Source organism: Phalaenopsis equestris, unplaced genomic scaffold (assembly GCF_001263595.1).
Source record: "Phalaenopsis equestris unplaced genomic scaffold, ASM126359v1 Scaffold231556, whole genome shotgun sequence".
NCBI classification, from domain to species: domain Eukaryota; kingdom Viridiplantae; phylum Streptophyta; class Magnoliopsida; order Asparagales; family Orchidaceae; genus Phalaenopsis; species Phalaenopsis equestris.
This window is the reverse complement of record NW_018249526.1, coordinates 55,494-64,150: the sequence shown is the minus strand read 5'-3', so window position 1 is coordinate 64,150 and position 8,657 is coordinate 55,494.

The window sequence follows — 8,657 nt, the reverse complement described above, 5'->3', positions numbered from 1 at the left end:
AAGAAAGTCTGTGGAGGGACAATTGCTGATATTAAAGGAATCAGTTCTTCAATTTGTATGCATAAAATTCATGTGGAAGAGAATTGCAAACCCATGGCTGATCCTCAAAGAAGACTGAATCATGTTATGAAAGAATTTGTTAAGAAAGAAATTTTAAAGTGGTTAGATGCTGAAATTATCTACTTTATTTCCAATAATGCATGGGTTAGTCCAATTCATTGTATTCCTAAGAAAGGAGGATTGATTGTGACTTTGAATGAACATAATGAATTAATACCAACAGGATAAGTCACAGGGTGGCGAATATGCATTGATTATGGAAAATTAAATCTCGTCACTTGGAAATATCATTGTCCACTACCCTTTCTAGATTAAATGTTGGATAGACTAGTTTGGTATAAATACTTTTATTTTCTGGATGGATATACTAGTTATAACCAAATACAAAAAGCTTATGAGGATCAAAAGAAAACAATTTTTACTAGTCCTTATGGTACATTTGCTTTTAGAAGAATGTCCTTTGGTTTATGTAATGCCCCAACTACATTTCAAATATATATGATGACTATTTTTTGTGATTTAATTGAAAAAAGAATTGAAGTTTTTATGGATGATTTTTCAGTGTTTGGAACTTCATTTAAATCATGTTTAGAATATTTATCGAAAGTTCGTAAGCGCAGTGAAGAAACAAATTTAGTCCTTACTTGGGAAATATGTCAATTTATGGCAGCATGAGGAATTATTTTAGGACATCATATATTAGAAAATGGTGTGGAAATAGTTCCTGCAAAAATTCAAGTGATTGTTAATTTACCTCACCCAACAAATGTGAGGAATATTAAGAGTGTTTTAGGACATGCTGGATTCTACAGGTGATAAATTGAAGACTTTTCAAAAATTGCTAAGCATCTATGCTATTTGATTGAAAAGGATGTAATTTTTAATTTTGATAAGGAGTGCCTAAAAGCTTTTGAGCTATTAAAAGAAAAATTAGTCACTGCACCAATTCTTGTTTCATCACATTAAGAAAATCCTTTTGAATTGATGTATGATGTTAGTGAATATGTTATTGGAGCTATTTTAGGACAAAAGCATGATAAGATTTTTAAAGTAATTTATTATACTAGTAGAACTCTTAATGAAACTCAAATTAATTATACTACAACTGAGAAAAAGTTATTAATAATAATATATGCTTTTGATAAATTCAAATCATACTTAATTGAAACAAAATGTATTGTGTATACTGATCATTCTGCTATTAAATATTTAATGAAAAATAAGGATGCAAAACCAAGACTAATACGACAGATTCTTCTTATGCAAGAATTTGATTTTAAAATAGTAGATAGGAAGGGAGTTGAGAATCAAATTGATGATTACCTGTCCAGGCTTGAATTAGAAAAATCACTCTGTTTTGAGAAAGAAATTAATGAACATTTCCCACATGAAGAATTATTCAGTATTAACGAGTGAAATGTTCCATGGTATGTCGACATTGTTAACTTTATTGTTAGTGATATTATACCCTATGGACTGACATACCAACAGAAGAGAAAATTTTAATCTGAAGCCAAGTCTTATTTTTGGGATGACCCGTTTTTATATAAACAAGGAAATGATCTAATTATTTGAAAATGTGTGCCTATCCAAAAATGTTATAATTTTGATTTTGGGGACATTTTGGTGTTTGATAAAACAACATACAAAATTTTACATGATGGATTTTATTGACCTACAATCTTTAGAGATGTTAACGCTTATATCAAAACTTGTGATTGATGTCAACGAGTAGGCAATATTTCTAGGAGAAATGAGATGACTGGTACACCAAAATAATGTGTTATTTTAAGTATACATTTTATGCTTATTTTTGGGGATATTGCATTTTAAAAAAAGGTATTTTCATGTTTTTGTTACAGAAATATCAATTTTAGGCATTTATAACAAAAATAGCAAAAAAGAGGAAATAATGACCCAAAATAACAAATTTTGTGATTTTGGCGCCTAAGCGCCACTTTACAAAGAGTTGGTGCTTGAAGCGTTAGACTTGGCGCTTGAAGCACCATTATACAGAGAGGCGGTGCTTGAAGCGTCAGAGCCCAAAAACAGTGCAGACTTAAGTAACATGGCGCCTCAAGCGCAAGATCGGCACCTGAAGCACCAGAGATGACACTTAATGAATTAAGGCGACACGAGATGAATTTTGCACAAATTTTGAAGCTCCAAATGTTTCAAACGCCCCATGGAGTGATTCAATGAATCTAGATGCTTTGGAAGGTTCTTTAATGAAGGGATATGTCTCTTGAATCAATGGACATACCGTTTGGAATTCAAAAAGTTTGACTTTTGGAGGGAATTTTTAATTCTTTTTGGAGGGAGGAAGCCTCTAATAAAAAAAGGGAAATCTAGGGCATAAGTTTTGGGGCTGATAGGAGGTGACGGTGGCATGAGAAAGAAGAGAGTTCGAAGAAGAGTTTGGTGGAGAGAGAGAGAGACAAAGACTTGGAAATTTTCTTCAAGGGTTGTAAGAGAAGAGGGAAAGTGAGATTTCTTCTTCATTACATTTCCAAGAGAGAATTGAGAGGGCTTGTAAAGAGGGAAAGTGCTTAAAGAGAACTTCTAGGGATTTGCTTGGGATGGATTGTGAGATAAGTTGTGTTTTTTTATTTCTTTGTTTTGTAAACTTGTTTTTATTTATGAAATCCATGTTTTGTCATTTCCTTCTCATGAATTCTGAGTAGTTTACTTTATCTTTCTCCCTACTCTGAGATATGGTTTTGTGAAGAATTGATTTCATTTTATACGGTTTTAAATGTGAAAAAATTGTGATGATTTAAACTCCGATCTTCATTTACATTTTGATCTGGTCAATTGAAATATTGAAATGTGTTGATAAACATATGATCCGAAAGGGCTATTATTTTTATAACATGGGGAGAGTTACATTCAATTTCATAGGTGAGGATGTTATCCATGGGGATGAATGCAAATAAATAGAAAAAAATATACTTTGTTGGGTGTAGAATTGGAAATTTTAAGGTGACAAATTAAAATCCCTGATTTGGTTTAGTTGATTGGAAACTAATGCGATATTATTAACCCTCAGACAAGGGAGAAATGAGAGCCGGTATCCTCCCAACCTAACCATAGAATTAGGGACCAAACTCTGGATTAGTCAATATTCTTTATGCACTTGAAAGAGGGTAAAGAATATGATTGCTTCTATTTGGCACAATACAATATATATATATATATATGATTTTAATTTACTTCACAATCCATATACTCATTGTAAAGGGAAAATGTTCTTTCTTAAATTTGAACTCTTCAACATAGAAACTTTATCTAGTTTTCATAAGTTTACTTTTGAAGTTTAGAAATTAACATAGTTAACTTAGTTCTTTTAACTGCATTTTATTTAGCATACACTCAATTACTTTAGATTTGATTTTCGTACTTACTTTTTGAAGTTTGAATTGTGTTTTACATTATAGTCATAAGAATTTATTCATAATCATTTCCAACTTCCCAATGGGATCGATGTCTAGGACTCCATTAGAGTCATTTATTACTTGAGCGATATGTATGCTTGTGTTATTATTACGGGTTTCATAGTTTAAAGATTTTAAAAGATAAAATTATTTTTACTAAAGTTATTTTTATTAGATTTAAATTGCATATTTAATATTAGCACTGCCGTGTGTTGTGCTTTGTAATATTGAAAAATATTTACAAAAACAATACACAACAAATCCGCGCATTAAGTTTTTGGCGTCGTTGTCGGGGAAGTAACGGTAAATTATTTTATAAATTAAAACATTTTATTTGAACTGAAAAAAACTGTTTTTAGTTTAATTTGAATCTTTTTATATTTTAGTGTATTTGCTTATTTTAATTGTTTATTGTGTTTGTTTATGCATAGTTTAAGATCTGAAAATTTATTACCTTACGATTCAGAGTTAGAAAAAACAATTAGAAAAATTTGAAAATAACAAAAAGAGATATATAATTCTAGAGGAATGACTTACAACTTAAGTAATTCTGAAAATGAACATCATTAGAGACCTTTAAGAGATTAAGCTAATCCTACAGTAGATGAAACTCATTTGAGTATATAAAACTCTGTTGTAGCTGCCAATTCATTTGACCTTAAACTTGCTTTTATCCAAATGGTACAAAACAATCAGTTTGGGGGAACATTAACTAAAGATCCTAACTTACACCTTGTTAGTTTTCTAGAATTGTGTTCTACATTCAAATATGATGGAGTGTCGAATGATGCCGTCAGACTTAGACTTTTTCCTTTTTCACTATGGGATAAAGCTAAGATGTGGTTAAACTCGTTAGCATCTAAATCTATCAGAACTTGGGGAGACTTATCACAAAAATTTTTATCTAAATATTTCTCACCATCAAAAACTGATAAGCTTAGAAATGATATTACATCTTTTTGTCAATTTGAAGGGGAATCAATTTATGAAGCGTGAGAAAGATTTAAAGATCTCATTAGGAAATGTTCACACCATGTGTTACCTGATTGTTAATAATTTAAACTTTTTATAATGGATTAGTTGGATAACTTAGATCGATTATTGACGTTGTTGTTGGTGGATCATTAATGTCAAAACTATTCGATGAAACATATTCTTTAATTGAAGAGATGACTACTAATAATATTCAATGGCCCTTTGAAAGGGTAAATCTAAAAAGAGTAGCTAGTATTCATGATTCTGATGTAATATTTATATTGAGTGCCCAAATAACTGTTATATCGAAAAAGATAGATCAATATGGAATGAATTATTCTTAGACGCCACTTGTGCTTAAGGAAAACACATTAGGAAAAATGATAGAATCTCAATCTTCTTATGAGACTTTAAATGCAATAAATAAACGTTCTAACAATCCTTATGCCAATTATTATAATCCTGGTTGGAAAAGTCATTAAAATTTCAGTTGGAGTAACATTAATTATAATGCTAGAAATCCGCAATAGGGAAACAATATTGTGAGCCCATTGGGAAACTCCAACAATTAAGGAAATCTAACTTATAAACCTTATAACCCTTCAGGTTTTAATAGGAATTTGCATAGTAAAAAGAAGAAACTGTTAATGAAAGAATTAATATTGCAAATGGAAACTCAATTACAAAATCAAGAAGCTGCAATTATAAACATGGAAAATCAATTAGGATGTATTGCTACTACACTTAGCAATAGACCTCGAGGAATCTTACCTAGTAATGTTGAAGTAAATATTAAAGATCTGAACAAAGAGCAAATTAAAACTATTCAACTAAGAAGTAGAAAAGAATTGGAAACCAACACTTGGTGATTAATGGGTTCGCAATATTGTTTCCCCATTGCAGATTTCCATCATTATAATTATTGTTATCCCTTAACCAAAAAATTTTCTAGTGCTCAGTGAACAGAGGACAACAATGTGGAAATGGTTTGAAGTTTATTTGATGCATATTTTATTTTTAAATAATTAAACACTGATTTTAGTATTTTAACTCTCCATGCATGTAGACATTTTACCATGACTTGATATTTTGGCATGTTGTTGCCTCTGTCTTGGGGGATATTCTTTATTTTTTCCAAAGTCAAAGAAGACCTCTAGATAGAGATCCATATTTTTCAAATTTATGTCTATTACTTGCATAAATTGATCATAATAATTTGCATGTTGCTTAGAAAAATCGAAGAAAATTTTGGAAGGTCTATTGTGACCAGAGAAACCTTTGGAAAAAATTTCATGAGCTAAGTTATTAAGAACACACTTAACTCTTACAAAACTCTAAAACACAAAGAAAATTAATTTGGGAAATATAAACATCTAAATGACTTAATTTTAAATCTCCATCGTGATTTAAAGTTCAGAGAACTCCCCACAAAATTTTAAAAATATTTGAAGCTCATTTGATAACTCAAATTGATTTTCTAAGTTAAATGTCATTTTGACAATTAAAATAAATTTTAATAATTAAAATATAACTCAAAAATTTATAAAAATTGGATTTTGGAGTTCTCTGTGATTAGAGAAATTTTCTAAAAAAAATTGTAATTAAAATAAAAACTGCATTTTTGAAGCCTATTTTGAATATTTAAATAATTAAAATTAATAAAAATCACAAAATTAATAAAATTATTGGAAATGTTCTAAATTGTTTTCTAAGCACTTAGGAATAATTAGAATATTTTTCCTAATTTTCTAAGTGAAGGTATTGAATTTTAAAGCTTAAAATAATTTTTTATAAAGGCTAAAAATGAATTTTTCTTAATCTCTCACTTAAAAATTCTAATAATTCAAAGAAAAATAAAAAAAATGTAAAATTTGTTTCTCTGGGTTCCCTGACTTCATAGAGATTTAATAAAAATATAAAACTTAATTTTTCACATTAAAAATATTTTATAATTAATTAATACCCCAAAACTTAAAATAATTTTATTAATTCAAATAAAACTCAAAAAATAATGAAATTTGGCCCAAGTGTTTCTTTGGTCTAGGTCTACCTTCAGTAAAAATTTCAATGGATTAGGCTTTACCTTGTAAATCCTATTTTTGCATGTAAATAATTACATAAATTAAATTAAAATTTGAAAAATCACATTTTCTCCTCTGATGTCTTAATTGACCCATGAGTAATGTAGGATGAAAATTCCAAAGTCATTTGAATGAAATTTGATGAATTATGAAGTGATAGAGTCTTAGGGGCAAAAGTGTAATTTAAGAAATTTAGCCTTAATTAACATTTAGGCTTAATTCAAGAAAGGGAAATGAGCAACCTTTGATCTGAATTAACATATTTGGATGATTGAAACATAAGAGAGTAATTTGTAGAAACCAGTCTCACTTTTTCCAATTAAAGGATAAATTTGAAATTTGTTAGGTTATCAAAATTTGGAAGTCTACCAAATTGAATGATCTTACACTTAGGGGTATAGTTCTGTGTGTTAATAACTCACCAATTTAATATCCCTATCTGGTGCTCAAGTGACATTCAAATGTTTTTTTATGATGAATTATTATCACTTACAATTTAATCTCTTTTGAAAATGACTAAGACACCCATCAGAATCTTAAGGGCTTAGTAGTGACCTAAGCTAAATTAAATTTGATTAAATGAGGATTAGAAAAGTGAATATAACTAGAAATTGAACACCTTTGAACACTACAAGCCCAAGTTAAAACCAAAATTGACCAAGTGTCTCAATAACACTAACTTGCCCCTTTGAGGGTCTTCACCTGCATAATTCTCGAATTGAATGATAAATAATAATCACCCTACTCTTAGGGATAATTGAAACATCACTGTTCATTGAACACTAGAAATATTTACAGGATGGATTATTAAGCAACATAATAAGGTTAAAAGATGAGCTTGAGACTTTTAACCAGGTGGTGAGGGGAAAGCATGGACCTGCATTTTTCTCCTGACCTGTTGGATACCTCGGAGGTCTACTAAACTTAATATGTTTTGCTTAAGAAAATCATCCTTAGTCAAATTAATAAGTGCTCACTAAGATATGATTTAAGATTTTGGCAGATCACCAGAACCCTATTTTTCCACTTTACATAAAATTCCCATACATGCATCTTAAGTTTTAGGTGGTGGAATGAGAAACTCGTCATGTACGTTTTTACAGTTTACAATATCATCTTTTCTATACTTTTCACACTGTACTTTTATGCTTACAAAACTTGCATACTAAACAACGATGTCACCCTGCATGAAAACCAAAACTGCTAGGATAGACGCAAAACCAAAACCAAAATTAAAATCAACCAAGATAAAAAAATCGTCGCCACAACATTCAAAATATAAAACAACTCAATATTTAATCACTAACATCACAAAAATCATTATTACAACTAAATTAAGACGTCTCCATCGGATGATCGGGAATCCCTCGGAGGAGGTAACCTACGATTGCTAATAAGGCTTCCCACAGTCTAAATGAAATTATGGAACTCATTAAGTTTAATTTAGTAAATTCATTTGGACTAAGTGAATCCAATAGAAAATAGTGGTACCGGAACGAGGGAACCGTAGGATTCTAATCAGTGTCGCTTTAATCAACTTTAACATGCCCCCATAAATTTTTTTACCGAACTACAACTATAGGGCCGTCTGATTTAACACCACAACTTGACATACTAGAGAACTCAAACTCGCCACGATGAGAAGCGAGGAGCTAGCATTGTGGCAGCACGACCATCTTTAACAGCAAAACATGTCTTCCCCAGCTAAACTAATTTCCTTCCTTAGAATTAAGCAACCAAGCCATAGGATTTCGAGGTTGTCTCCTTATGCAACATAAACCATCACCTCATCTTTAGGCCTTTGTACATCTCTGTTGTACAATATAAGTCCTAACTCGTCTTAGGATTCTGAGGTTGTCGTGTGTTACGACTTAAACCCTCACATTTTCGAATTCATTTGTTCATTTAAGATCGTATTTTGCTCAAATTCACACAAATGTAAGTCCTAAAATAATAAAATTTATAGAATGAAATACTTAAATAATTTCTCCTCAAAACTGAAGCCAAATAATAGGATAAACTATAATAGGATAAAGGTTCTCTTCCAGATCTATGACATCCCCTAATTCTTCCTCATTTGGATTCTACAATAAATGTTCCAAATTTG